We start from the raw sequence: 7,714 nt of genomic DNA, 5'->3' as shown, positions 1-7,714 counted from the left end.
ATTGGGCTGTTCAGCAAGGTAGTAAACGAGCTATAAGCCTAAAATACTAAGAACCTGCTTTCAAATGTCTTAAAGTTGAAGCTTTTGATCAGATTTCTCTAAAGGGTATCATATTCAAGATTGTTTCTGTAGGTAGTGAGTGGATATATGTTAATTGTTTATTAAAGTTGGATATTCGATTCCATTTTAATTTAAGTTGCACCTAGAAGGACTCACAGAGCTCAGAAAAGTGGTCATCCTCACAGTTACGGTTTGTTACACACAGAACGATACAGATGGAAGTCAGCAGAGGAAAGGGGCTCACGGGACTGTGTCCAGGAGAAGCAGGTGCAAGGTTCCACCTGCCTCTCCCGTCACACATGCGTGGGCCACCTGTTCCTCTCCGCAACGGTGTGTGGAAGCCCACACTATATTGCCAGCCAGGCACCTCTTATTGCCAAAAGTAATTAATCATTAAAGAACAGTATGAATGTGTTATGTAGGTGAGACACGAGGTTACTAAATACCAGAAGAAAACAGCTGAAAGAGTCGAAAATGGTTGTCTCCTTAAGGCTAGCACGGGGAGGAGCAGGCCAGGGAACGAACCGCTGTTTCTTCATGGTGAGCCTGTTAGGACCATTCCATCTCTTTCACAACTATCAATTTGGTAAAATAAAAGTCAATCCATGTTTTAAGGAATTAAAAAGACAGTGGTGAAAACTTAGTCATGTATTTAAAAATCACAAAAGGAAGGTGAAAATAAACCATTTTAAATCTTTTAGAAAACTTAAGAAGGGTAGGTAGATGTAAGATACCCTGAAAAGGTTCTAGGAAGAAAACAGTGGCAAATGAGAACAAGTAGTATTTCTTTTTAAATATTTATTTAAATAATAATGTGGGGGAGGGGTAGAAAGAGGGGGCCAGAGAATCCAAAGCAGGCTCTGTGCTGACCAGCTGACAGCAGAGAACCCAGAGTCCGATGTGGGGCTCGAACCCACAAACCAAGAGATTATGACCTGAGCTAAAGTCAGATGCTTAACTGACTGAGCCACCCAGGTGCCCACAAGTAGCATTTATTTGATAGAAAAACGTCTTGGGTTGTTTTGAGTGCTGTTTTTTTTTTTTTTTTAACTTTTTAATGTTTTGATTTATTATTGAGAGACAGAGAGAGACAGAGCTTGAGCATGGGAAGGGCAGAGAAAGGGGGAGACACAGAATCTAAAGGAGGTTCCAGGCTCTGAGCTGTCAGCACAGAGCCTGATGCGGGGCTCTAACTCACAAAGTGTGTTCATGACCTGAGCCGAAGTCGGAAGCTTAGCCGACATTCCTTAAGTGCTGTTTTTAAATGTTATTTTTATGGACTTGAAAAACCTGGGAGGGCTTTCCTAGGTTGATGGGTAACATCGGATCCGGTTTTTTGCACAAGGTACTGGGCTTCAACTTGTTTTCCTAGAGCCTGTGGGGTTATGGGGGCATGTCCAGGCCACCTTGAGGGTTAGTCCAATGGAAGCAAAGTGAGTGGGGCCTTGGGAGTCCCCAAGTCAACCTGAAGGGCTCTCCTTTAGTCTGATTTACACAGGGGTGTTTTCTGTGGGATTTCTTAGGAGAGGGGGGACCTCTGCTGGTAAAAATCGGAAAGCCACTACCAGAGTCACCTACTGCGATCCTGTCTGTGCCTGAGGAAGGATTCTGTACTTAAATTCAGAAATAGCTCAGCTCAGCGCATCTCTAGGCACCGATCTCTTTATTTGGACAGCCTGTGCTAGATCTCAAGAAGCACTGGCCCAGCAGCAGCAGCAGCAGCTCAGGTGCCGGATGTTCGAGTGCTGGCAGTCTCCTGGTTTGCAGGTTCAAATGGTCAGATTACAGATGAGAGAGGGAGAGAGGGATTATTATGGCTCTGTCAGGCCTCCTGGCCACAACAGCCGGACTCTCACATTCTTTGTCACCAAACCTTTATTGAACCCTACAGAGGTCAGGGGCTGAGAGCTGTGTATCCAGTGGTGAAGAAGGGCATGCATCTGACTTCACTTCAGGTGTCTACTTGACGATACAGGCAATTATAGGACACTGTCATGCCACATGTCTTCATCTGCCTCCCCTAGAGCCAGTGTCCACATGTCTGTACCCTGCCACGTAGGGCAGGAGGTTGTGGACCCGCATCAATGGCGTCTCTAAGCCTCTGGCTTCTGGTTGGATTTGCTCCGGCAGATCGGAGTGGACAGAAGAGTAGGATATTTAGGGTATTTATTTCCCTAGGATGCAGGAAGTTCACCAGTCCTAATAGACGCTTTCCTTCTGGGTTCTAACAGTCCTTCCTTCCACTTGTTTCTTTGGGCCTGGAATCGGTAACTACCCATCCCTGGGTGATTGCCCTATCCTTTGTCACTCCCCACGCCCTTCCCCTCCAAATCCCCTAGAGTTGTATAATTTGAACATGACATCTGTTTCCTGTTGGGGTCTTGACCCAGGCAACCCTGACAAGTGCAATGTCGGGACAAGCACAGAGCTTAGCACCAAGTACAATATAACTTGTTAGGAGGGTGGGGAAGAGGTTGTGTGAGACAGGAAGGTAGAGTAAATTTTGTTGTGTCTTGACTTGATTGCCTGATGTGACATCAATAGGCAATCATCTTGTGGTTTAAAAGCCCTTTAACAGCTTAGATTGTCTCAAGGACGGATCAGCAAATTACCACCTGGGTCGAATCTGCCTGTTTTGTAAATAAAGCTTTATTGGGACACAGCCACACTCCTTTATTAACGCACTATCCAAATCTGGGTTTGCACTATTGAGTAGTTGTGAGATACTATACAGTTCATGGAGCCCAAAATATTTACTACCTGGGTCTTTACAGAAAAAGCTGCTGATCCCTGGCCTAAGGCAGCAGTTCTCAAAGTCCGGTCCATGGACGCTTAGAGAGTACCTGAGAGCTTTTCAGAAGGTAAGGAAGGTCAAAGTTATTTTCAAAATAAAAGCAAGAAATCATTTGCCTTTTTTACTGCACTGACTGCAGAAACGATACAGGGTAACATTGCAGGGTACTCTTGCACCAAATGAGCCACAGCACTGCATTCTTCTAGCAACTGTAGTCTTCACAACTGTGAAGGTGCTCATGGTAAAAGGAATAAAAGCCAGCTTTGCTTAAGAATGTCCTTGATGAGGGACACCTGGGTGGCTCAGTCTGTAGAGCATCTGACTCTTGATTTCAGTTCAGGTCATGATCCTAAAGTTGTGGGATCAAGCCCCACATCAGGCCCCATGCTGAGTGTGGAGCTGCTTAAGATTCTCTCTCCTTCTGTCTCTCTCCCTCACTCATGCACTCTCTCTCTCAAATAAAATTCTAAAAAATATATTTAAAAATGTCTTTTAAGTTTTTAAATGTTTTATTTATTTATTTATTTATTTATTTATTTTTGAGAGAGAGACAGCGTGAGCAGGGGAGGGTCAGAGAGAGAGGCGGGGAGACACAGAATCTGATACAGGCTCCAGGCTCTGAGCTAGCTCTCAGAACAGAGCGCGACACGGGGCTCGAACCCACGAACCATGAGATCATGATCTGAGCCGAAGTCAGACACTTAACCGACTGAGCCACCCAAGTGCCCCTTATGTTTATTTATTTTTGAGAGAGAGACAAGGTACAAGCAGGGGAGGGGCAGAGAGAAGGATATACAGAATCCCAAAGCATGCTCCAGGCTCTGAGTTGTCAGCCCAGAGCCCGATGCAGGGCCTAAACCCATGAACTGTGAGATCATGGCCTGAAAGGAAGTCAGCTGCTTAACCAAATGAGTCATCCAGGTGCCCCCATTGTTATTTTTAAATGAATAAATATTTTAACATTTTATCAGTCTTAATTTTTAATATGATAAATTTTGAGAGCTATCACCCATATAAACAAAAGCTCTTTGGGGTCCTCAATCATTTTCTTTTTAATGTTTATTTTTGAGAGAGAGAGAAAGAGAGCATGAGGAGGGGAGGGACAAAGAGAGAGGGAGACACAGAATCTGTAGCAGCCTCCAGGCTCTGAGCTGTCAGCAGAGAGCCCCACATGGGGCTAGAAATCATGAATTGTGACATCATGACCTGAGTCAAAGTTGGAGCTAACTGACTGAGCCATCCAGGCTCCGTGGGCACCTGGCAGCCTGCCCAAGCAGGTTCCACTCTGTTAGGGCAAAGACCAATGTGGGACTCAATCTCACAAACCATGAGATCATGATCTGAGTATAAATCAAGGGTCATATGCTGAACTGACTGAGCCACATGGGTGCCCCAAGAATAAAGGGTTTCTGAGTCCTTTCAATCTGAGGACTCTCTGTGACAGGGAGATCTGGACACCCTTGAGCGGTGAGGCAAGGGTGTCCAGGAGATGGAATGCTGCACAGCCTACAGACCCCAAGGCCTGGGTGGGCATGATTTTGGCTATCAAAGCAAGCAGGCTTTTGTGTGCTAGGTGCCAAGCTTTTATTGTCATTTGCAAGAGCCCTCAGAAAGTTCCTACTGTTGATCTGTCGCTTACCAACCAGGAAACTGAGACTCAAATTTCAGTTCACAAAGCTGGTAATGGTGTTGGGGACTGAAGCCCAGCCAGCTGGGTCCCACCTTCTTAACTGTGACTCCATGCTACTCTGACACAAGGCTGTTTCTTTATGTTCCTTTCCCAATAAACTGTGATGATTCATGAAAATTCTGTCTCACTATCACCCTCCAAATGCCAAAGGACCTGCACTGTAGCTCTTCCTAAATTATCTTTGGGCATGCATAATGAGTTCATGTACAGTTGTATGCAAACAAAAGCAAAGCATTGGAAGTTATCTGTAACAGGGAAATGAGAATAACCACTTAGTACTTCATTCATTTCCCCATTTCCCCTTCTTTGTTCTTTTTTTTTCCCCTAAGGGTCTTTTGGGGGGGCAGAGAGAGAGAGAGAGAGAGAGAGAGAGAGAGAGAGAATCCCAAGCAGAGAATTGAGGAGCCTGATGCAGGACTCTAAACTCGGAAACTGTGAAATCGCTGTCTGAGCTGAAATTGAGTCAGACACTTAATCAACTGAGCTGCCCAGGTGCCCCTCTTCTGAGTTCTTAACTCTCAATTTACAATTTGTAGCTGTTTTCAGTTCTGTTATTGTCATTAATGAATGGTATTGCCAATTCTCTTCAGCAGCATCATTTATCACTAAGTGAACGGAAGGGGTGTTCCAAACTATCTCCATTCATAGGGTTGGTCTTTTTCATTGGAAGGATTTAGAAATGCTTGAAATCAATTTCATGTCAGATGTGTTATGTTGAGGTCAACACGTTTAATTGGATACAAGTTTTATCGGAGGTGAACAGTGAAGCCAGTTTTATGCTTTAAAATCTACAAAGAAAGATTAATTCTTTCAAAATAAATTCAACTTTTTTCCTCTTCTTTCTCAACATAGGTAAGAGGATGCAGGGGGGAGCCTCAGGGAATGGCTTCCTTCCCTGTGGATTTTCTTTGTTACCCGGAAGAGGAAACTGAGGCTCAGAGGGGTCAACAAGCTGCCCAAAGGTATGAAGCCAAGGAAAAACTAAGCTTCTCCTCATCTAGCCTGAAGTCTCGGGGACGGGGTGTCACTCACACTGTCGCCCCAGCTGGGCCAAGCGGGCACGCAAATGGGCTTGGCAGGTGTTCGAGTGGGTGTCCGCTGAGCTGCCCCCCAGCAGCATGCCTGGTGAGCCTGGTTGTGAACCTCCCTGGCTTCCTACTGTTCTGACAGTGTCGGTCAAGTGGTTTGAATGCCCTGAATTAAAAATAAACCAGAAATATCACCACATGCAAAATAAGGAAGGGCTTTAGGGAGAATCAGAAAAATGGAAAGAGTCTTCTGATGCTAACCTGTTCACAGGAGGTGACTACTCATTCAGCCAATGGGCAGAAAACCAAACGTTCCACCGGAGCTGCCTCTTTTTTTTGCCTCTCTCTTTTTCTGAAGGAATCACTTGGAAAGGATAAGAAAAACTAACCTCAAGAGCTATTAGACTGCACCATGGGGACACTAGGCTGTTTTGCCTTGTGTTTCATAGTGTTCCATGTGGAGAGTGGATTGCAGCTGCTGTCAACCCCGAGAACGAGCTGCCAGAGAGTCTCAGGAGGCAGAACAGAGGATAAGGAGCGTCTGGCATTCCTTTCTGTCTGTCTGGGACATTGGGCAGGGGAGGCCCCGGGAAGAACACTCAGGCAGGTGTTTGAGTGAAAAAGAACAAATCCCAATCATAAACTTATAAGAGATGTTTTCTGTCTTTCAGTGACATTTTTCCCATCTCAGGACACCTGGGTGGCTCAGTTAGTTGAGTGTCGGACTCTTGATTTCAGCTCAGGTTATGATCTCAGGGTTATGAGAGTGAGCCCTGCATCAGGCTCCACGTTGACAGCATGGAGCCTCCTTGGGATTCTCTCGCTTCCTAGCTCTTTGGCCCTCCCCGTCACCCACTAACACGCATGCTCTCTCACTCTCTCTCTCAAAAATAAACAAACATGTTTTTTCAAAAAAGAAATGTTTTCAGTCTTAAAAATAATGCACGTTTATGTGGAAGTCGTATGAATGTAAAAAGAAAAACAAGTATCCATCTGAAGACAAACACTGTTTACAAATGTAAATATATATGTATGTGATATATAGACATACATACACACACACACAGTGTGTGTGTGTGTGTGTGTGTGTGTGTGTGTGTTTTACCTTTATTTACTTTTGGCATTTAGCATTATACCATAGGAATGTTGCTATATATTTTTTAACTTCCGATTTTGAAATCCTTGCAGATTCACAGGAAATTGCAAAAAACATAGAGGGAGAGTTCCCATGTACTCTTCACCCAGTTTTCCTTAGTGGTAACCTCTTGCATAACTATAAAGCACAATCACAAGTAGGAAACAAGCAGCTGCAATGTATGTGTATAGGTCCATGCAATTTTGTCACGTGTAGCTACCATCACAATTACCATACAGAACTGTTCCATGACCACAAAACTTACCTGTGCTGCCTTTTCAGAGTCCTGTCCACCTCTCTGCCCCTCCATCTCTACCACCACGCCTAATCTCTGGAAACCATTTATCTTTCGGCTCTAGAATTTTATTATTTCAACAAAGTTATATAAATGGAATCATAAGTATGTGACCTGAGATTCTTTTTTCTTTCTTTTTTTAAATTTTTTAAAGTTTTTATTTATTATTGAGACAGAGAGAAACAGAGCATGAGTAGGGGAGGGGCAGAGAGAGAGGGAGACACAGAATCTGAAGCAGAATCCCAGGCTCTGAGCTGTCAGCACAGAGCCTGATGCAGGGCTCGAACCCACAAACCATGAGATCATGACCTGAGCCAAAGTTGGCCACTTAACCGACTGAGCTACCCAGGCACCTCAGCTTTTTTCTTTTTTTACCTAGCATAATTCACTTGAGATACATCCATGATGTATAGATTCATTGATTTTTAATTGCTTAGCAGTATTCCATGTATAGATTTACCATATAATTTTTTTAATTTTTAAAAATAGTTTATTGTCAAATTGGTTTCCATATAACACCCAGTCCTCTTCCCCACAAGTGCCCTCCTCCATTACCAACACCTCTTTTCCCTCCTCCACCTCCCCCTTCAACCCTTGGTTCGTTTTCAGTATTCAATAGTCTCTCAGGTTTTGCGTCCCTCTCTCTCCCCAACTCTCTTTCCCTCTTCCCCTCCCCCTGGTCCTCTATTAGGTTTCTCCTGTTCTCCTGTTA

This window comes from Suricata suricatta, chromosome 4, assembly GCF_006229205.1.
Source record: "Suricata suricatta isolate VVHF042 chromosome 4, meerkat_22Aug2017_6uvM2_HiC, whole genome shotgun sequence".
NCBI lineage: Eukaryota > Metazoa > Chordata > Mammalia > Carnivora > Herpestidae > Suricata > Suricata suricatta.
The sequence above is the reverse complement of the archived record's forward strand: the minus strand, read 5'-3'. Positions refer to the sequence as shown.